The 23,911-nt window shown below is 36.2% G+C and overlaps 1 protein-coding gene across 1 annotated transcript in view; it reads right to left on the bottom strand.

Moving 5' to 3' along the window:
• LOC103268867 (limbic system-associated membrane protein-like) overlaps positions 1 to 23,911 on the bottom strand; it is a 410,284-nt gene that overhangs the window by 94,701 nt on the left and 291,672 nt on the right. The gene's annotated exons all lie outside the window — the stretch shown is intronic.

Genomic DNA, 23,911 nt, shown 5'->3' with positions numbered 1-23,911 from the left:
ATGATTTTTGAACCTTTGAGTGTGATTTTTTGTTGTTGTTCTTTTCCCTCCTTGGAAGTTTCTTGGTTCTTCTCCTTATGCCAATATTCTCAAATTTTATGCTGAAATGCCTTAGGTTGGGGCTACTTCCATTTTTGCTTTCAATCTTTTCAACGTGGAAGCTATATTCAGTTTAAGAAAGTTTTATTGATCTATTTAATTGTGAATTTTCCCCTCTACTTTTGTTTCTCAGTAATTGTTAGTAATTGGATAATAGACCTCTTGCATTGGTCTTATAATGTAAACTCTTTTCTTATTTTCCATCTTTTTGTCCTTTGTCACAATTTCCAAAGAGATTTTCTCAGCTTTTAATGTCAATACATGTATTGAGTTTATTTCTGCCATTGTGCTTTTAATTTCTGGCACCTCTCATTTTGTGGGTGCAATATCTTTCCTTGCCGAAGAATACTAATAATGTGTATACTGAATCCTGAATTGTAACCCATATCCTTAAAATTTTTTTTTTAAGTGTAAAAATTTTCTCCTGCTCAAATCTTCCCTTTTTTCAAGTTGGCTTTATCATTTATTTATTTTGGTTTCTTTCTTTCTTTTTAGAGGCATTCCTTAGGTCTCTGGTAATCTTTATATGTTATTCTTATTTAAAATGGGGAATAACATGTGTTTTCTTGGTAGACTCTCTCTAGAAGTCATGTCAAAAATTTGATTACCATAAAGTCACCATACTGGAAAGGCTAGACATAGATACTCTGGCCAATAGATACAGCTGGCCAATAGATACAGCCTTTTCATCCCTGTCAAGATGTTAGACAAGTGAGTGAAGCCCACTTGGACTCTTCAGAATCAGCCCACTGTGGGCTGAATAGCAAGGAGATAACCACAGTCAACACTATGTTGAACAAAAGAATTACCTTATCAAGTTCTATCCAAATTTCTGGATCCTGAGATGTAGCAAAATGGTTTTTGCCTTATGCTACAAAGAGTTGAGTAATTTTTTTGTGCAGAAAAGGAAAATCAAAACACTAGACTTTTATGGAATATCATAAAAAGGTGACAGCTAAAATACTGGTAAGTTTAAATAAATGCAACTTCGTCAATGATTTAAAACGTGGTGATTGGAAATTCTGAATGTGTGTCAGACTCCTTGACTATGGGTTCCACTGAAAGATGACCTGGCAGTGCTGTTTATTGGAGAGCTCCTCATGTCTCCCCCTCCTCCCCATTCTCTCTCTCTCTTTCCCTTCTTTCCTTCCTTCATTATTTTAAAAATAAGCTTTATTTTACAACAGTTTTAGATTTACAGAAAAACTACAAAGATAGTACAGAATTCTCCATAAACTCTACACCAATTTCCCCCTTATATTGGCACCTTACATTAGTGTGGTACATTTGTTACTATTACTAGGCTTTTACTGACAAATTCTTATTAATTAAATTTCATACCTTATTTATATTTCCTTAGTTTTTACCTAAGGTCCCTTTTCTATTCCTAGTCAGAATACCACATCAGTCATCATGTCTCTTTAGGTTCCTCTTTGCTGTGACAGTTTTCAGTCCTTCCTTGTTAAGGATTACTGGTCAGGATTTTTTTTTTTTTAGGTATGTTATGAACTGTCTTTCTACTGAAATTTGTCTAATGTTTTTCTCACAATTAGACTCGGGTTATATGTTTTTGGGAGGAAACCACAGACATAAAGTGCCATTTTATTTTTTTATTTTTTATTTTTTTATTTTTTTGAGTTAGAGTCTCACTCTGTCGCCCAGACTGGAGTGCAGTGGCCGCTCCCGGCCACCGCAGCCTTGACCTGCTGGGCTCCGGCGATCCTTCCACCTCAGCCTTCCAAGTAGCCGGAATTACAGGCATGCGCTACCACGCCCAGCTGATTTTTTGATTTATTGTAGAGATGAGGTCTCGCTGCCCAGGTGGGTCTCGAACCCGCGGGCTCAGGCAATCCACTCACCTCAGCCTCGCAAAAGCGTGGGATTACAGGCTGAGCCACCGAGTCCGACTAAGTGCCATTTTTATTATTTCTATTAAGAAGGGTATATACTATCAACATGACTTATCACTGTTGACTTTGACTTTGATCATCTGGCTGAGGTAGGATTTGTCAGTTTGATCCACTATGAAGATACTCTTTTTATCTTTCTTTTTAAAAAATGCTATACACAAAATATATGCCATGATATGTAGCTCTGGGTAGTCAGTCCCAAAATAGTACATTATCATTTATGTAAGACACTAGGCTAAAAAGATAATTTCTTTTTTTTTTTTTTTTTTTTGTAGAGATGGGGTCTCTCTATGTTGCCCAGGGTGGTCTTGAACTCCTGTGTTCAAGCAATCCTCCAGGATTTGCTAAGAATTATTTACTAATAAGATGCAAAATACATAGTGTTTTATTATTTAATTTTTCATATGAAACTTCAGTTAATGAGGATTCCAAACAAGTTTGGTCTATTCATATACCCCACCTTCAACAATATCTGGTATTCCCCATTAGAGAGACTTTGTTTTCCTTTTTTTTTTTTTTTTTTGAGTTAGTGTCTCACTCAGTCGCCCAGATCGCAGGGCAGTGGCCATTCCCGGCCACTGCAGCCTCAACCTGCTGGGCTCCGGCGATCCTTCCGCCTCAGCCTTGTTTTCCTTTTTCCAAAGAATGAACCTAAATTCTTTTGCTCAGTTTAGTCAGGGAGAGTCAGCCAGAGGCATGGGGAAAGGACAAGATCTAGGGACTTAAGTGACTCTTAAACATCATTCAAACCATTTTTCTATTTTTATTTGCTTCCCATTCCAATCCCACTCTTCCCCCTATCTCCAATAGTATATGGTGCTGCCGATTCCTGAACTGTTTGTGGGATAAATTGGTTTGGTTCTCAGCTTTCCCCATTACTGGCTTAGGCTTCAGCATTTTCACATCTGCTAAGTCAGTTTTACTCATCCATCTGCCTTACAGCTTCCAAAATTGTTTTTGCTGTGCTCTTCTCTCTTGTTCTCGCCGTCCTTGTATATTTGTCTTTAGAAAAAAACAAATCCCTTTACAGCAAATTTAGTAGAGTTTTTTGGGGGAGCAAAATTGGATGTGTGTTTGATCCATCATCTTTTCACAGATTTGCTCAGGATTACGGAGTTAGCTCCATGAGACCAGAGGCTCTATCTTACTCATCTTTGTATACACATCACCCACATGCATGCCTGATAGAGAGTAGGAGGTAAATATTAATTGAATCTTGTATAAATGAAAATAACAAGCCAGGTCAAGACTCAAATACAAATATGAATTCAATTTAATTTTTATTTTTTTATATTACACTAAACTTCCTTGCCTCATCAATTGCAAAGTTTGTATTTTCAACATTTAAAATCAAATGCATCATCCATAAGATAATGCAAACTAGTGCTTTTCAAAATTTTTATATGTATACAAATACCCTGGGGATCTCTTAAAATGCAGATTCCGATTCAATGAGTCTGGGTGGGTTGAAACTGCTGGTCTGAGGACCACATTTGTATAGCAAGGATGTATATCACTGAAATGTTTAGTAATAGAGTTATAGCACTATATATTCTGACATTATAAAATACCATTTCTCATTTTATTTCTATTGTAGAGGTACTATTTGCATAACAACTTGATCAGGACTTAGAGAGCAATACATTGAGTTATTACAGAGAAAAGGAGGACTAAGGACTCAGGTCAACCTAAAAGTTAAGTAAAAATGTAGACTGAAATATAAGAGTGCAATGGCTTTTTAAAAACTGTATCTTTCTTCTTCCAGTGGGAGTAGATTCTATTAAATAGCTATAAGATTGTTATCTGTGTTAAAATTGTGAATTATTACATGATCATATACATGTATGTGTTTGTATCTATTTTTATATTATAACTTGTGCCAACCTGATTTAAGATGGCTTAATCATGCATGCAAATAATATTTATTAAAAGAGGTAAGGAAGTCAAGGTAAAGAAAAAATTGCCATAAGAAACTAAAACAAATATTGAGGTTTGTACACAAAATATATACTACAATATATAGCTCTGAGTAGTCAGAATAAAAATAGCTACATGATCATTTACATTAGTCACTAGGTTAAAAAGATAATTTCTTTAGTTTACCTTTACAAAGAGGAGGACATTGATGTTCCAATATTTTCAAAGACAACCTTGGAGTCCTGATTTTCAATGATAACCCTGATAATATATATTTGTTCAGGCATGGATTTAGATGTTGATGATGGAGAAATAAGGACACAAGGAGCTCAAGGAGCTCAGTTATATGGCGAGACATACATAGCTGAGAAATTGCAAATAAAATGTGTTATAACAGAAGTAGAAGGTATGCTGATGGTCCCAAGGAAGAACAAATTAGCTCAGCCAGGGGAATGGTGGTAATGGTGATAATGGTGAGCAGGTCATGGACTGGTTTATGGAATAAGAAATACAACCATGGCTGAACAAATATTATATATTGCTAAAATCTGTAGGAGTACAAGAGCTTAATATAAGTAAGTGTTTTCTGTGTTGTGGTCTGTAGAAGAAAAAGAAAAAACAGAAAGAAGGAAGGAAAGAAGGGAGAGGCGGAAGAAGGAAGAAAAATGGAGGGAGAGAAATACAATTAGGGAGTTCTGGCAACAAATGTGTGAAACCCAGTTTCTCTCAGAGACCGAAGTTCAGGGATGGAGGATGGGATGTAGAGACAGTACAAGAGCCCAGTTAGTCTTCATCTGCAGTAGAAGTCAGAAGAGCAAGTTTCTGGGGAGCCAATGTGATGATAGTCCCCAAAGTCAAAATTCAGTACTGTTCTGCAGCAGTTAAGTAGGCTAGATGAGTAGTCTTTAACCTGCTTTGGTTCCCAGATACCTGTGAAAATATAACTAAGGCTATCTATTTTCTGCTTAGAACATCTTCAGACATACACGCAGGCTAAGTTTGAGCTTGAATACAGAGGTTTTAAGGATATCACAGATTTTTTTAAGTTTTCCGTAAAAACAAACTAACTAAAAGTTGAGCAAAATAAACAAACTAAAATCAATGGATGCATCAGGCTATAACTTGAGGCTGGGAGCCATTTAGATATTCTTGCTAACTCCCTTTATTTTAACTCTACGCTCATCAAGTGACCTTCTGATTATAGAATGTCAACGATTTCAGGTGGATGACAGACTCAGTGAAGCCCATTACGGGAACCCCAGGTTAAGAACACTCAGGCTGGGGGTAATGTGATGGCTTAGAGTTGAGAAGGTCACAATATCTTCAATTTTTTCACCCCAATCACATTTCATTTGTGTACATTTTTCTCATTACTTGAACTCACTGGCCTTTCTGCAGACCTTTTCACCCAATAATAGTTGCTTACTATAAGACCTAAAGCTAAAAACCGAAATACTGCAGTCTTGGTTAGCATTGAGACCTCAGTGAGCAAAATATAAGCATATTGTCAACATACAAATATTTCCCCCAGAAACAAGCTTGCAAATTTTCTGACCTTCCCAGAAAATACAACCCTGAACTTCATAGGCCATGGAAATGTGTTTATTCTTGAGTCAGTTCCTAGAGGGATATAGTGGGTTGTTTTTTCTAATCTACACAATTTAAACTTTCTCTATAGACTTTCCTATACATCTTTTAAAATAAATCATAAACTTCTTCCATAATTAGGATACTGGCAACATTTGGTTGGCAAAGTGCATTTTATTATCTACTAAGTTCTCTAGAAAATAAACATTTCAGCTCACATTTTGTGATGTGCTCAGGGGACAACAAGCATTTCTCCTTACACAATACAAGTACTAGCTCAATGAAGTGTCCTACCAGCAAGTTTATGAGACAGGTACTATTATTATGCCCATTTCAGAGATGACAAAACTGAAACAGAGGTAGGGTAACCAATTCACCTAACGTCATTCACCTAGTAAATGATAAACCCAGGTCAAAACTCAGACAAAGTGGCTCTCCAGATTAGGCACTGTTCATTATTTCACCATCCTCTGTCAGAGGCTAGGTCTGTGCGAAAATAAAAATCAAGGTATCAACACATTGGAGACAAGATATGGGGAAAAATAATAGAGGAAGGCTGATAAAATAATTTTATTTGCATTCTATAGCATTCTATGCAAAATGTATGTTGTAGAAATAAATTTTATGAGTGGGTAAAGTGTTCACAATATATTGCTGAATAAATAAAGCAAATATATTTGATAAGTAGAATCCATTTATACACACACACACAAACACACATGCAAATAAAGAATATACATCAAAATGTTAATGATGATAATTACCAAGTGGTTTTTTAAATAAGTTATTTTATTTATTTTCTCAAAAATACTCTTTTCCTGATCTTTGCACAGGTGGTACCCTTTTGTTTTCTAGAGCTCAGCTTAAATGTCTCCTTATCAAAAAGTCTTTCCTGAACTCCTGTCTGAAGAAGACACCCAGTCACTCTCTTTATATTCCAGTGTAGTACTTATCACCCTTTAATAGTTATTACTATTATTATTTGTCTCTCTCTCTGTATATATATATATATATATATATATATGTATTTCATTTTCTGTCATATTTTCTTCAAGTAACCTCCTTGGGTGTGAAGAATATGTCCATCTTACTCACTTTTGATTACCATGACGTAGAAAGTTGCCAGGATCGATGGCTCCCATGCCTTGGGAGGCTGAGGTGAGTGGATTGCCTGAGCCCGTGGGTTCGAAACCCGCCTGGGCAACTTGGCGAGACCTCATCCCTACAATAAGTCAAAAATTAGCCGGGTGGGACCTCATCTCTACAATAAATCAAAAATTAACCGGGTGTGGTAGCGCGCGCCTGTAGTTCCAGGACATGGAAGGCTGAGGCGGAAGGATCGCCGGAGCCCAACAGGTCGAGGCTGCAGTGGCCGGGAGCAGCCACTGCACTCCAGTCTGGGCGACAGAGTGAGACTTCAACTCAAAAAAAAAAAGGAAAGTTACGTGGGTGCTGTGTAAATATTTATTAAATGAATGAGTAAATGAGTGATAAATAAATAAACGATATCTCTACTTTTTAAGGTACATTTAAAAATATTATTTTACCACAGTAAATATCAACTTCAAATTAAGCCAAAGGAAGCGCACAGATTCTCTTCCTCCACTCTATCCTCACATTCACTCATCTTATCACATGTAACTGGAGACCCTGGATAGACTCTGGGCTGATAGCTATGGTATCCACAGGGGCGAGTCTCCAGATCATCCAAAGGTTATGTCCTGCAAATTTGAAAGACTTTAAATAAATAACTGTAGAGTGATAAAAGATATGCAAGAGATCATATAAACTATAGGTACTCAGAGGAAAGACTTTTCTTTAGTTACTTTCTGATAAAGAGAAACTAAAATGGCTCATTGGTTTTTAAAAATTATTTTTAAAAAATTACAAAAGCAATTCTCATGGGAAAATTAATAGAAAAAATCGGTAAGTGATGAATGTTTGTTCATAATGTTTATTCTTATCTCCTCCACCCACATGAGAAAAGATATAGTGAGTTGTCTTTTCTTTTGGATCTTAGTGATCCTCGGCTTAACAGAAGCTTTGGGGAAATGGCCTGTAACACCTCCTCCAATCATAGACCACACACAGTCAAAGCATGTTTTCCCTCAGAGATATAGGTTATACTCTGCACATATTCTGAACTTAGCTAATGCTTCTGACAGTGCATATGGAAAGAAATGGCAAGGAAAGTCTAGGTTTTTCAAATTTATTGGCATTACAACAATAGACAAGGCTATATTGTACTGAAAACATGATGATGTATAAGAAAGTTGGGGATGAAAAACAATGATTGGTTAAAGAACCTGAAGAACAAAAGCTATTCTGCTTTAATTACTGCACTCTTTCTTTTATTTCTTTCATTAAAACTATTATGAGTCAAAAGTGTTTCTTTGGATATTTTTATTTTAAATGAATAAGTATATCCATGAAATTAGGTTTGATATGGTTGAACTTGAAGGAAAAAAAAACATTACCTTAAGATTTTGTTAACACAGAATATATTAATACATTTTCTACAACCCCTCTTTGGAGTATATTCTAAGTGCCTTGGCTTTGATGCTGTACAATAACCCCATAAATATTGAGATGATTTAATTAACTGAGTTCCAGATAATAAGGTATGATTTGGATAAAAGACCTATTCACTAAGGAACTATAGCAATAGTATTCTGGAACAAGGGGACATAAACCTTATTTACTACCAAGGTATGATTTGGAGAAAAACATCTCACCCAGGAGCTATATGGATACAGTTTTGGGGCAAGAACTTTCTTAACATCTTCCATGTCTGGCCCACCAGGCATAAGAGCAACAAGTATGACATTCTTTTCATATGCCCACTGATGTGCAAAAATGAGAAGTACCAGAGAAACATGGACAGAGAAAGGTCCAAAAAAATTGTAAAAATCCTCACTCACTGAAATTTTCTCAGTTTGAATAGAAGATCTACCACTCTTACATACTCAGAGAATCTAAGACATCATTGCTTCTCACTCTGTGGACTCTGAATTGTTCGAGTCATACCACAATATTGCATTCTTGTCTTAGACTGATCCAATCTTTGGATAAGTATACAGCATGTGGTCTTTGTCTCAAATCTTGAAAAGTTTATTTGCATTAAGTCATTTGGGAGAAACTAAATCTAAATATATATCCTTAGCATTTAAGCATTTTAAATTCATTAAAATGTAAATAACTTTGAAAACATTTTCGAGACTGATTTTACCACCAACCATATTTATAAAAGTAAATTACAGTTGGGAAAACGTTTCTGGCCAGGAGAGATTTGAAAACACAAAATGAAAATGCAAAAAAAAGTGGGAAAAAATATTCTCCATTAAACTTTAAAACTGCAGAATACGTGGAATTAAGAACGAGTTAAAGAAATGAAGCAGTCAGATTGCTATAGACAGACATTGTAACACACATACTCAAAGAAGAAAACAATTGGGGTCATAAATACTTGAAGGTTTTATAAAAATATTCATTTTACACAAGCAAAAGTTTATTGTTTTCATTTGAAGACTTCACCCCTAATCTTGCAAAGCTAAGAACGACTGGCTTTTGCTGAGTTGGGATGGACAAATCAGAAAGCAGTGTCTGGAAGGGTGCTGAGATCTAGGGTTCTGAAGGGAGAAAGTTAGAAAAAAGATTCCTCTCTACAGCACTTGAGGGCCCTTTATTTCCCAGGGACTGCTGCCTTGGCCTGATGTGCTCCCATTGTGTGTGGTTGCCCAGCCCTGTTGTCTCCCTCCCCACTTGAAAGCAGAGAATGGCTTCTATTACAGGGAACAAGACAGTGACAAACTCATTTCCCTATCTAAAGCCAGCTCTGAAATGCCATCATACAACGAAATTTTAACAAGAACAAAATAAGGCTTCATCTGTTTTGTGCTTATTTTTTCCCAACAACAATCAAGAGTCTCTTTTGGGATATTTTGTTGCTTCCTCTTTCTCTACTTTTCTCCCTTTCCTGTTGTAATTATTTGTACCAGTTTTTCCCCTGCTGCTTTTCTGTCTCCTCCCCCCCCCCCCCCCCCGCCCCCAGCAAATTTCTTTATCTTTTCTTGGTTCGTCTCTTGCTATCCTTCTTTCCTGGTAGAGAGGGTTTCATCCAGTGTCAGTCTCCTACATTTATTCCCAGTTGTTACATTGATTATCTTTTCCCCTTTTCCACCACTCTCTCAACCCTTTTTGATTTCCTTCAACTTTGCTGTCCTAAGTTCAACAGGAATTAGTTATCCACAAATTGCATTCATCTGCTGCCCTATTTCAGTGGGATAAACAATAAAATAGAAGAACATTTTGTACACTAGTTCTAAGAAATTTTGTTCTGAATTTACTTTCAATCCACTACTCATAATGGACTTTATAAACTAGGGCAGTTCAATCAATAAATAAATTGAGAAAGAGAAAACAACTCAGCAGAATGTACTTGATGGTATTTTTCCTGGCAACAATGAAAAATGGAAATGATTTATAATTGGTAACCAAAAGAGAAAAGATAGTATGGGTTAGGGAATTAGGATCTGTGTTTGTGCCTGGGATCTTTGCTCTTTCATGGTAAATAATATTCCTTCACACACTAAGAAATATGCCACTGTGAAAAAAAATGTAGATGATAAAATCTGAACTTCGAGTCTTTACTTCCATGCTGCAGCATTTTATATCGATTTATAGACAGGATTTGTCTGTACTTCTCAAGGATGAGGGGAGTGGCTTTTTCTATGGGAGGTGGTAATAAACATGGTTTTAGACTCCAAATATATTGATCCAAAGCTTCTAAACTTTTGTCGACATGGAAAAAAACAAAAACAAAAAACATGAGCAAACAGGGAAGGTCAAACAAGCATTTAACACATCTGGATGTCAGACTGAATTTTCTGTCTGGCAAAGTGTAAACTCAGCCTGACTCTCAGCCACATCAGCATGAGTCATGGTCACCCTAACTGCCACAATGAAACAGATAAGAGTTGAAGGTATATAGGAGCAGATACGCCAGAAGACAAGCTCCTCTCAAGAGCACTATCAATAGGATATGCCCAAAGACTATGGAAAATTTCTCTCAGACATAGGGAAGGTCGGTTCAAAACCTAATGAATGATAGAAAATACTACCATGGATTATGTTCTTCATTTTTATTTGTTAAACATCTAAGTCCAGAGTCAGAATATTATGCTGAGTATGTACAGATTTATATAGAGTTTTGATCTATCCCTTAAGGGGTTAAGAATCTAGCTGGGGAGATGAAGGGAGAAGGTCAGTAAATTCTAGTACTTACACATGATATTTGTCTGGTTCCTTACGCTTTCTTGTTGTGAAAATACTTAAGGCATTTTGTGAAATAGAAATCTGTCTAGACTAAGAATTGCAGATTCAGATTTTATTTATTTCTGTAAAATTTTCAGATACCTTGATTGGTGTAAGGTGGCTTATTTACAGGGAAGAACCAAAATGATATGGTAAGCATCTCCAGGATTTGCTAGGAATTATGTACTAATAAGATGTAAACTATATAGGATTTTATTATTTAATTTTTCATATGAAAGTTCAATTCATGTGGATACCAACAAGTCAAGAAAGTTAGGTTTATACTCTCAATTATGTTGTGGCTGCACTGATTATTTTGAAAATTTTCTGTGGATACTGACAACATCATCCAAGTGACACATATGTGCCTTGGTCAAAATACATGGACTGACGCTTCCTATCCCCTTTGCAACTATAGGACCCACCTTTGTTAAATAGTAGGAATCAATTAATGTTCTTTCTTTAATGCAGTAAAGAGACTTTGACTGCAGTGCAAGAATACCTACCAGGCGAGAGAAAGGTAGGAAAAAAAAAAAAGAAACACATGTTCAAATTAATACTATCAGAGTACATTTGCAAGTTTTAAATCATTTTCAGGAGATGTGCAATTTCACAAGTACAAAAATACATTTAAAAATAAAAGCTGAGAAAGTTCCTTTTAAACATACCTTTTCTCAAAGTGGATTAGTGTCTCTAGAAAGGCTAAAAGCTGAGTAGGCAAATGTTTTCTTTTAATGCTTGTAGATGTTTCTTATAGAGATATTGGCTTATGAGGCAAATAGTATGGAACCGTTTGACTTTCCTTTCTTTATAATGGAGACATATTTTTTAAAATGGGACATTTCTCTAATTCTGCTTTTTATTCATTAGGAGAGCTGATTCAATTTTAAGCAACATACATTTCCCCTAAAACCACGATTTTTTTTTTTTACTTTAAATTTTTTATTTTAAAGATGTGGGGTACAATTCAGGGTTAAGTATACAAATGTTCATTATGCAGGTACCCTTGTTGATGAGGTGTGCCCCTCCGGGCAGATTCCCATTACTGCCAATCCCCCTCCCATCCTCTGATGGTTTCCCACTACTACCAATCCTTTTCTTGTAGTATTACAATAGTTGTTCAAGATTCGCTTATGAGAACATGTGATACTCAGTTCTTTGTTTCTGTGATAGATCACCCAGTTTTATAGACTCTAAGACCATCCAAGTTGCTGTGAGGTTCATAGTTTTGTCCTTCTTTGTGGTTGTGTGATATTCCATCATGTATATGTACCACAATTTTTTTTCCAGGCCCCTTTCAATGGGCAGCACAGTCGGTTCCATATTTTTGCTATTGAGAATAATACTGCAATAAACATGTGTGTGCATTCACCACATCACTTAGCAACTCTAATTGAAGCTTTCAAATCTTCACTGTCAATTGTTTATGAGGTATTTCAAGTATTAGTTTTGTCTTCACTATCACAACTGGGTCAAATGAACTGATCCAGGCCTTTGGAGTATTTGTATTGGTGTGCTTCAGTTTTTTCATTTGAATCTCTCGTATGATTGGCTATAATTGTCACATTTTAACATTCACTCTTATTCATTCAAGCAACACTTATGGACTAGTTTCCATGTCTCAGAAAATGTCCTAAGTTCAGGGGATACTGAGGGTAAAGATAGAATTGTTGTCCTAGCAAGAGCATAACACTGTTGTTGAAGAACAGTCACACTGGTTGAACAACTACGGTGATCTATCCTTTTTATAGACATCTCTTCATTTAGTTCTCCCTCCCACAAAAAAAAAAAAAAGAAGAAGAAGATGCTCAGAGAAGATAGCTGGACAGAAGTAGGAATTGTATTTAAACATCTGAGTTTCTGACTCCAAAAGCCATACTTTCCCTAACTAAATGATATTCTTGGAAGTTGGTACAGCAGTTTCTCCTATTTATGCTTTGCAATCACACACACTCCCATATCACATCCATGGGTGAGAGGTTAACTGGATTTGTTCATATTATTCACTCTCAAAGCAAATTCACATGGTCATGGCTCCAATGATTGCATTGTGGTATGCATCACTTTATATAATGGACAAAATCCAGGGGACAGCTGCGCCGTCACTTGCTTGGATTGCATGTTGGGACACCCCTTCAGTATTCCAAAGAACAACATCATTCAAGCGAGCATTGTCACTGTATTTGAGGTTTGTGTTTTATCATTACAACTGTGTAAAGCCCTTTTCCCACTAATTGATAAGCAACTTAGAGAAAAGATCCAATGTACTTCTTCAGCTAAGATTAAGAAGTAAAATAAGGATTCAATGTAGGAAAAGAAGGAAAATTTTAATCCTCACTTTCATGTGGTCTCTACAAAGAAAAAAAGCAATAAAATAATATCTTTAATATTTTTGCTCAATGACGTTAATATATCACTTAATTAACTAAAAACCATTCAACAATGTGACAACATTTCTGGGTATTTATCAAAAATATATGCTCAGTTAATGAAAATATAAAATAAAAAATAGACTGGATTTAGTGGGTTCATAAATGTGTATGTGGGTTCATAGATGTGCATGGAATGACAAAAATGTGTAAATATATGTGATTATATTTATATTACATTCACAATACCCTTTGAAAAACTTAACAAAATGTGAAGTCACAAGACTTTGATATTTGACAATGGGAAGTGTTGATACAAATTTATTTGACAATATAGAGGACTGTCAGATAATAGACTAGGTACACAATATAATTAGAAATACTGAACTTTCTTTTGCATACACAACAGCTTTTGGCAAAGCTCTGAGTAAATCATGAACATTAGAGTGGTACTGCACTGCACTTCATAGAACATCCTCAGGCCAAAAAAGACAAATAGGAGAGGTTCTGATTAAATATTTGCTCAGAAAATACCCTCTGATAATATACTGCCAATTTCCTACCTTGGGTAAATAGCATCCCCCTGTCCCAAGGTAAGTAGGTCTCTGCTATATTAGATTTTATTTACCAAAAGGAACTCTGGCCACAAAACACACAGCAGTTATGTGAAGGGTATGGCCCAGCTTGTCTCAAAACATTGTCAGTGTGACCTTTGGCAAGGACCCAGTAGAAAAGCACTTGCCCTAAAGGAAATGAATACCGCTTTCCCTATAATCCTGCTAGTGAGATAGGGTGTTAATGAAGCAAGCCCTGCTTCCAGTAGCCATAGCACAAATTACCTCATTTGGCTTGGTCACTGGAAGAGAGAATGCCAGGTGGGTATGTGCACTTATAAGCATATGCAGTGTTTCCATGGAAATGCTACTTGTTCTGCCTGAATAGCCTTGGGGATGCATCCAGCCCTGAAGGGGTGTGCCATCTCTTTCTGGAGTTCAGCCCAGTGGAAAGTAAAGATTTGAGAGATGCACTGGACTCTGGATTCCAGGTGTTCATCTGGAGGGTAATTAGAAGGCCTGAGTTATCAGTCTTACTTTTAATGTTTACTGTATTCTAGATACCAACTCCAGAAACATCAGCTCAGTATCCTTTCATTGCAGTCCAAATACAAAGATGACAAGCTTTATCAGGAATATGAGGGAATACTCTCAGAAGTTTTAAGGACAGTATTTTAAGGACATAAATATTCTGTGTAACTGTGCTGAAAACTATGCTTTCTATCCCATTTCATGGCTGCCCTACTTAGTTGACTTTCTCTTTCCCTCTGCTTCATACATCTGCCACTGTCCTCCCTCTCTTCCTCATTACCTGTATCCCTTATTTACAAAATTGTCTGTCTATGTCCCCTGGAATCCTTTGGAAGGTCATTTGGCTAATTAAAGAGTCCCACATGCTGGTGGGTGGTTTAGTATACAAAGGCCAAGGTTATAAGCATATGAATAGAAAGCTTAGGTTGATTAAATCTCAACTGTAAATGTACAAATATAGGTAGCAAAAGTTCTTACAGATGATTTGTCCTTTCAAACATCGATCAGACATCTAATTTCTGATTAGAAAAAAAAGTATTCAACCCAAAAAATGAACCATAAATGTTGCCATTTTTATTTATTTATTTTTTATTTACCTGTAAACTTATGGGGTACAAGTGTAATTTTCTTATATTGATATATTGAATAGTGGTGAAGTCTGGGCTTTTAGTGTATTCATCACTGAGTACACTGTACTCACTGAAGTAATTTCTCATCATCCATCCCTCTCCCACCTTTCCTATCTTTCGGAGTCTCCATTGTCTATATCATGCCACAGTCTGCTTCCATGTGAACACATTTTTAGTCTCCATTTATAAGTGAGAAGGCCTCCCTCAGAGCTGCAAAGAGAGAGACTTGTAATTTTTCTCTACATCATTGAATGGATGTATTAGAAATAAAATTTGAAAAGGGGCATATTTTTTATGGTAATGAAATAATATGGTCTTATTCTTACTTTTTATTCTTGCTGTCCCTCTCTTTAAGCATTTTGTCAAGATAATTTTTAAATAAAGTATAGAAAACATAGTTTTATATATACATATAAAGTATAGTTACAGGTTCTTCCACAGAAAGGAAAAAAAAAAAAAAACAACTCTCACCTAGCAAGAAATTCTAAATATATTCCTAGTTAGAGATCATGTCTCTATAGAAAATTTTCTCCCTTTTTCCCTTCTCTCCCTCTCTTCTCCCTCCAAATTCTTCTACTTCTTTCCTTAGTCTTGCTCTGATGAATGTTCCTTAGCCACTCAGGATTCACTCACTTTGCTTTAGGTAACAACCTTTTAAGGATCCACACTTACATCACTCTCAGTCTTTTTGGTTGGCTAAGAATGACTTGCTGACTTCAGGGATGGCACCAGGGTCTAAACTGAGTTAGAGATAGGCATGTGACCCAATCAGTCAGTGAAATAAAATGAGATGGTATGGGACTTTTACTGACTTTTGGAAAAAAGATCTTGTTCCTCCCCTAAAAATTTAAAGTTCAAAGGACACAAGTACTAGAGCTGCTGTGTGGCAGGGTTTTGACCATATCCAGAGAGTCTATCTGGGAATAAAGTCAATAAGGAAGCAAGGAAAGCAAGGCATAGAGAATGCAGTCAACCTACATTTGTAGATAGCTCTTCTCTCTCTCTCTTTTTTTTAACTTATATGAACCAATAACCTTCCTCATTTCTTAGACCAGTTTAAGTCAGATTTTCTGTTTGTGTCTTGTAACCAAAAAGTCATTCATGGTAAACTCACCCTACAAACAGCACCAAACAGATAGAGACTGAATTCTATGCCAGTAGTTTCCCAGATTTTTAAGTCCAACTGTTGCTTATATACAGAGAACCACTTTTCTAATATTGTGTTGTTCAACAACAATAACAAGGAAACTACAGAACTATCCAATAAAAAAAATAGACCAAATGGCTCTGAAGTAATGTCCCTTGGGGCCTTGAAAGACAAGCATCTTTAGCCTGGACACACATATCTTTCCCCAGAAGATACTCAGTAGCTGTGATAAGCCTTAACCAGCACCACTTGGCAATAAGGAGTGGGATGAAGCAAATGCAAACGGTCAGGCTGCCTTCATCTTGCTGTTCCACACCTGATGGATTATTTGTAATGAGACATGGTAGTTCATCTTTCCTCATGAAATAGGTACTATAAGAACTTGAGCACAAATAAAGAACACAACCTAGTGCATAATGTGTTTCTCATGAACTTCTCATGAGTAAAAAGTCCACATATTTTGAAGAGGAGGATAGACTCAGGCAATAGTCTCTCATTTTGTTTCTCTACCAATGCCCCATTTTTCTTCTTCTCTCCTTTCTTCTTTTAGTCCTCTCCGTTACATCTCTTACAACAGTTTAGCACTTTTATTTCTCTTTAACTGGAATAACTAGAAAATAAGTCAATAATAATAAATGCTTTGGTATGATTCAGTGAATGATTTCATAGTTCGTGCTGGTATTAGGATGTATATCTCCTAAAATATATGTACTTGAATTACCCTGTAATGTTCACCTAAGAAAACCTTCAACCCTCCCTATCAATCTATTCCCTATTCCTCTACAGCATCTCCTCCACCCCTTCCATGGTGTTATAAATGTATCACAAGGAAGTTTGACAAAATAGAATGAAATCTTAGTTATAAATAGTTTCTCAGTTCACTAAACCAAAGTTTTGTGACAGCCAAGCCTCTTCTCTGTTTGAATGAGGCACTGATATTTTCATAACAGGAAGCCTCTGAATGAAGATTTGAAAGATTAGTACTTGCCTTCTTGTCCAATCAGCTGCAGGCAGTATAGAAAATGAATTCAGATTCAGCCTCAGTCACACAACCTATGAAACTCTGAGTAGTTTGTTTAAGCTCAGTGGGTCTCTTTTCACATTTAAATTGAGGAAATAATACCTATCTAGTAAATTAATTCAACATATATGATGGACCACGTACCTAGGCATTGATGTAGTGATCTCTGATACACTTTGATTAAAATAGTCAAAATTCTATTTTGTTAACGTTTATATTTCACTTAATAGCACTTTTGAATAACCTAAATGACATAATTTAAATAAAGCCAGAGCATAGTATCTACCACATGGTGAAATTCAATACATGGTATCCAAGATGAGATTTCCTTCCCAATTAGAGCATTCCTACCTCTTCTTTCTGTTACAAATTCTTCCATGCTCTTAGCGGTCTTTTGAAAAAACTGGATAGGAGGATTAGTCTTGTAATGAGCCAGAACATGATCTGAATAAGCCAGACATTACCTTGAATAAAAGGCTGGGTTTGATTTGGATTGATTTGGTCCAAGTTGAATAAAATAGAAGTCAATATTGCTTTAAAAAGATAAACATTTTCTTAAATAAACTACTTTCAAGTCATAATCGAATCTTCTTCTCTTTATGAAATTCATCAGCACATGAGCAACCAAACTATATTCCATGCCTATCCAGCCCAACCACTTCCCTTCATCTCTACTACTACCTCCCTTGTATAAGCTCTCACCATCCTTTTTCTTCTCAGCAGTCAGAATTACCTTTTTTTAAAAAAAGAAACCATACTGTGTGGCACCAATCGTCATCAGCTCCAAACATCTTCCAATGGCTATCCGGTGCACTCAGAATAAAATCCAAACTCTTATTATAATCTACACAACCCTTATATGACCTTGTCTCTAACTAACTCTTAGACCTCACATTCTGCCAATCCATCCATTTCTCATCATGCTCTAGGCTTGTTTCTGCGTCGGAGACTTTGTACTTGTTTTGTGTGTTCATCCACCTCCTTCCTCAAAATTTGCATTGTTTCTTTTTTCCTAGTTCAAATCACAGGAACCTGCGCTGACCACATAGCTTTTTCCCATCTACCAATTACTCTCCTTCACATCACCCTCTTTTCATTACTTTAGAACAGTACATGCCTCTCTTCCCCACTAAGATCATAAGATCCATGAACAGAGAACTTATCTTAGCTCTGCCCTATATCCCCAGTGTCTAGCTATAGAAGGTACTCAATAAATATTTGCTGAATAAATGCATAAAATCTATGAAATTAATAATTCTCTGGGAACGCATATTGACATTTCTTTCTAAAATTTTGCTAGGCTCTCAATAATTGTATAAGAATATTATTGATGGACTGTTCATAATGTGAGAGGCACTACAGGCATATAGAAAGCACTCAACATACATTACCAAAATGAATTTTCCATTTGGTCGTCACAACAACTTTGAGGGGGTGGCTTTATTATGTTCATAATCATTTATGGAACTAAAACTCAGGGAAAGTAAATTTATTACTCAAGTACTCACAACTCATAAGTGGCAAAACTAGGATTCAAATCTAACTCTAACACTAAAATCAGTGTTCTTAATCTAACAGACATCACCATCAATGTATTTTTTCATGTCATTCCTAGATACCCAACTAGAAGTGAAAGCCTGTCAAAATTAATAACATTAATAGACGGCATTCATTGAGCACTTTCTATGCACAAGGCATTGTCTATGTTCATTCTCACAACAGTACTGCAGCGTAGATCCTGTGTGATTCAGATAAGAAAACTTCAGCTCAAACAGGTCAGATGGAATTTGAACCCTGCCTTGTCTGACTTTGGAGACTGAACTGTTAGCTACTATGGAACAGCATTTCCATGACCTGGTGAAATACAGTATTACTTGCCAAGTTGCAGATGACAGGAACTACTAGTCTGGGCCTCTGCTACAAGCTGGGTACAGCCCTATTGCCTGACCAGTACATTCATCTTGGTCAAATGACAGATGCATTGTGTCACTAACTATGGAAACCAGGAATCACTGCTGGCTGACCACCAACTCTCTGTCAAGTAGGGAAAAAACAATCAGAAGCCTAAACTTTCATTATTACATTAGTAGTACCTCCTTCATTTATTTTATAAGCAATAAACTGCGCTTGTCCGTTGTTTCGATTAGGAAGTTTCAAATGAGATTGAAGATAATGTATCCCATAATTTCTCATCTTTCTCTGTTCCACAGGTTCAGGCAGACTGATTCCAGGGTGATATTTGCACTTTCTTGATTGATGAGGCTAATAAAGCACCTTTATTGTGATATAAATAGCCTTAAAAATGTCCTAGAGAGTCAATACCCATACTTGATGGCCTCACACAAGCAAGGTCCTTGTCTTAAGTAGCACTAAAGCTTAATGAGTTATGTTTTTGAATAAGTTTGTCATTAAATTTGGATATTGACTTGTGAGGCTACAAGGTGGCAAAATCCACATTAGTGACACAGATGAAGTAAACTATTTGAAAACCACCCATTTCTTTCACACATCTAATATATCAGTAATTTTAATACCCTGCTGGATCACACAGCTTTGGCAAGGAATTGGAGCATGTATAGAACAAACCATACAGATATTCATTCAACCGGACCAATGGCTACTTCCCTACCTACATTTTGATTGTAGAAGAGTGAAGCGGAGGCATTCTAGAAGATACGAGTATACTTTCAATTTTCTCTCAGTCACACAGGCATCCCCCCACCCTTACACATACATACAGAAGTCAATCCAGGTATAACAACAGAACAAAATGCTATAACTCTAAAGACTTCAAAGTCGCTTGGTTAAACTGTGATTATTAAACTAAATACATTAATTTAGTTATGTATTGGACATATCATAAACCAAAGGTGACGGTTTTTATAAACACATCTATTCCAGATCTTTGATTCCTTTAAACTTCTCTCTTTCCATTTTCAAAAGTTGCTTTACAATTTTTACTATGCTTTTCTCTTTTCTTCCAATTTTCTCATTTTAAGTAGTATCATTTCTTCTTGTCCACTTTTTATTTTTTACTCTCTCTTCATCCATGTGTGCGGGTGTCTTGCCTTCTATGCATATGTATGTTTCTCTACACTTGCAGAAACGGGATAGGAAGATAATATATGAAGTCAGGAAAGCACATTATAATGTCAAGTAAAGACATTATAATGTCAAAATCACTCATTCAGTCAATACACTACCAAACAGTGGGTTTATTTAGCTCATTATATTAGTTTCTTAGGAGTTGAGGTAACAAATTATCATAATCTTGATGGCTAAAGCAATAGAAATGTATTTTATGAAAAATCTGGAGGCCACGAGTCCCAAATCAAGATGTTAGCAAGGTTCCAGAGGTTTTAGTGGATAATCTTTCCTTGCCTCTTCTGGCTTCTGACAGCTGCTTTCAATCTTTGGTACTCTCTGTTAGAGACACGGGACTCCAACCTCTATTAACTTCTTCTCATGGCTTTGTTCCCAGTATCTCTCTCTATTTTCTTTTTCTTTCCCTTACAGGGACACTTGTCATGGAGGCTGAATTAGGCCTACTCTAATCCAGTATGATCTCATTTTGAGATCTCTATCTCAATTGCATCACCAATGGTCCTTGTTCCAAGTAAGATTACATTTTGAAGTTTCAGGTGGACATCTTGGGAGGAGGGTCATCATTCAGCTAACTACACCTATTTACAGCTTTTCAATGTAAGTAAATAAACTCTACTGAGAGTGCTTTTTTTTTTAACAAGCAATAAACATTTGATTTGGTAATGACATTAATGCTAAGACTAACCAAAAGTATAAAAGTTTGGCTAGTGACATGGACATTAAGAAACTACCAACACTAGGTACTTTTCACTTTATTCTTCCAATGAATTTACACATACCATATACATCTGTTGAAAAATAGTCAAATACAATATTTCATGCTGAAAACATATTGCCAAGATTAAACTGATTTTTTTATGGCTGCCTCAGCTAATCAATTTATTCTGAAATTATTGATTGATCTTCAGTAGAGTTTGAATCGGGACAGATAAATCTTGAACACTTATAAAATAAGGTATTTTGTATTCTAGAGATGAGACCACTGTGCTTTGTGTTAGAGAAGATCAGGCTGATATTAACCTAGATAATGATGCCCTTACAAAGGATGATGAATATCAACGAAAAGGGGAGAGGGATATGTTTTTGTCTATTGGCAAGGAATATAGACAGGTTCTCTCTGCCCTTTTCAATTAAGGATCCTATAGGAATAACAGAAAATCAAAAAAAGCCACTTATAGAACAAGAGCTTAGGAAAACAAAGTCTGAACATCCTAATAAAGGAATAGGACTTATAAAGAAGCAGTATTTCTCCAATACAAATCACCTGGGGATCTTGTTAAAAAGCAGATTCTAGTATAATACGCCAGTGGTAGGCCTTGAGATTCCATATTTCTCACAAGTTCTTAAGTACCAACCAAGAACCACACTTTTAACAGCAAAGTTGTAGAAGATCAAATTATTCCAACAGGACTCTCAAATAATTATTATGTCCCACACCTACAGATTATATGGCTTACAGTCATTCAACAAACATTCGGTTAGCTCCTATTCTGTGCCAGTTGTGGTAAATACAAAGATAAATGAATCATAATTCCGTGCTCAAATGTTTTTCCCTCTGTCAATTGTGGGTTTTTATTTCCCAGTCATAACATTTGGCATCAACCTAGTGTTTCAAGTAATACTGGGGAAATAAAAGAAATTTTTATAAGTAGGCAAAAGTTAATTTACCTTCAGGAATTTTCTAAAAACTGATGGAACTGGTTGTTTCTAAAAGATATAACTGCTCAGCAGTGAGGACAGTACCTTCCTTAGGTACTGTTGTCAGAGAAGAACCTAGAACCTTGCTTGGGCTCCAGGAGTGACACAGTGTCCTGGAAGTGGCAGGAGGTGCACCAACGAGTAGGGATCACTCACAAAGAGAAGACAAAACACTCCCAGACGAATGCCATTAATTTATAGAAAAATCAATAGGTTCTTATTTTTTATTTTATTTAATTTCATGCATTGCCAAAGAAATGTGCTAGAGAGTAATGGCTCTAGCTACTGAAGTCTTAACTTAAATAATTGCCTTTTTTATTTCCTTTTCATTTTGGCTTGGGTTAAGATTGGTGAGTTTGTAGGCAGGCGGCAGCCAAGGCAATTTGTTTATGGTTGCCGTTGAATTATTTTCTTTTCTTTTTTTCTTTTTATTTTTTATTATAAAGATTTTTAATTACAAACCCTACAATTCAGAGTTAGGTATACAAACATTGATTATGCAGGTACCATTGTTAAGGAGGTATGCCCCTTCCTCCCCTAGCAGTTTCCCTCAACTGCCAATTCCACCGCCCCTCTCCTGACAGTTTCCCATTACTGTCAAATGCTTTCTTATAATATTATACTTGTTGAAGGTCCACTTATGAGTGAGAACATATGATACTCTGTTCTTTGTTTCTGTGATAGATCACTGAGCATGATCGACTTCAAATCCATCCAAGCTGCTGCAAAGTTCATATATTTGTCCTTCTTTATGGCTGCATAATATTCCATTGTGTATATGTACCACATTTTCTTTATCCAGTCCAGCTTTGATGGTCAACATGATTGGCTCCATGTTTTTACTACTGTGAATAGAGTTGCAACAAACAGATGTGTGCAGGTATCTTTTTTGTAGAATGATTTGAGTTCCTCCAGGTATATTATTCCCAATAGGGGAACTGCTGGGTCATATGGAAGGTCAATTTCTAATTCTTTCAGAAATCACCACACTGTCTTTCAAAGAGGTTGCACTAGTTTGCATTCCCACCAGCAGTGTAGAAGTGTTCCTTTTCTCCACATCCTCGCCAGCATCTGTTGTTTGTTTTATTAATGATGTTCATTCTTACTGGGGTTAGGTGGTATCTCAACGTGGTTTTGATTTGCATTTCTCTGATGATGAGTGAGGCTGAACACTTTTTCATGTGTCTGTTGGCTCCCCGTATATCTTCTTCTGAGAAGTGTCTGTTGTTGAATCACTTTCAGTGAGAATCCACCAAAAAGTATCCTGACCATGACAGTAATCCAAATATTTGCACTTTCAACTAAAAGTATACATTCACTTTCAGTGAGAATCCACCAAAAACTATCCTGACCATGACAGTAATCCAAATATTTGCACTGTCAACTAAAAGTATACATTAAGTATTGTGTACATGTTATATATGCATTATATACACTATATAATATATAATACATATATAAAATGTATATAATATATAATATGTATCTATACATTATAGATAACATGTATGTATAAATTTTACAAATATATGTATATGTGTAGAATATGTATAATATATAATATGTACAATATTACATGCACACATATACATGTATATGTATTTTATATATATAATATGCATTATCAAGAGGGTCTTTTCTTAAATTCAGTCAGAGTCTCACTCTGTCACCCAGGCTGGAGTGCAATGGCATACTCATGGCTCACCACTGCCTCTACCTCCTGGGCTCAAGCAATCTTCCCACCTCAGCCCTCCAAGTAGCTGGGATTACAGGCATGTCCACCATGTCCAACTAATTTTTTTATTTTTTGTAGAAATGAGGTCTTGCAATGTTGCCCAGGTTTGTCTCAAACTCCTGGGCTCAAGCAATCCTCCCACCTCAACCTCCCAAAGTGCTAGGTTTACAACTGTGAGCCACTGCTCCTGGCCAGGAGTGTCTTTAAAGAGTGGAAAAAACAAAAACAAAACAAAACTTGCCCTGTGAGGAATCTTCTCACAGGCTTCTGCTGTGGAAAGTAGCAGAGACTTTTTT

This window comes from Carlito syrichta, unplaced genomic scaffold (assembly GCF_000164805.1).
Source record: "Carlito syrichta isolate Samal-C Ts95f unplaced genomic scaffold, Tarsius_syrichta-2.0.1 Scaffold308946, whole genome shotgun sequence".
NCBI classification, from domain to species: Eukaryota; Metazoa; Chordata; class Mammalia; order Primates; family Tarsiidae; genus Carlito; species Carlito syrichta.
Note: the sequence above shows the minus strand (reverse complement) of the source record. Positions and strands in the feature narration are given on the sequence as shown.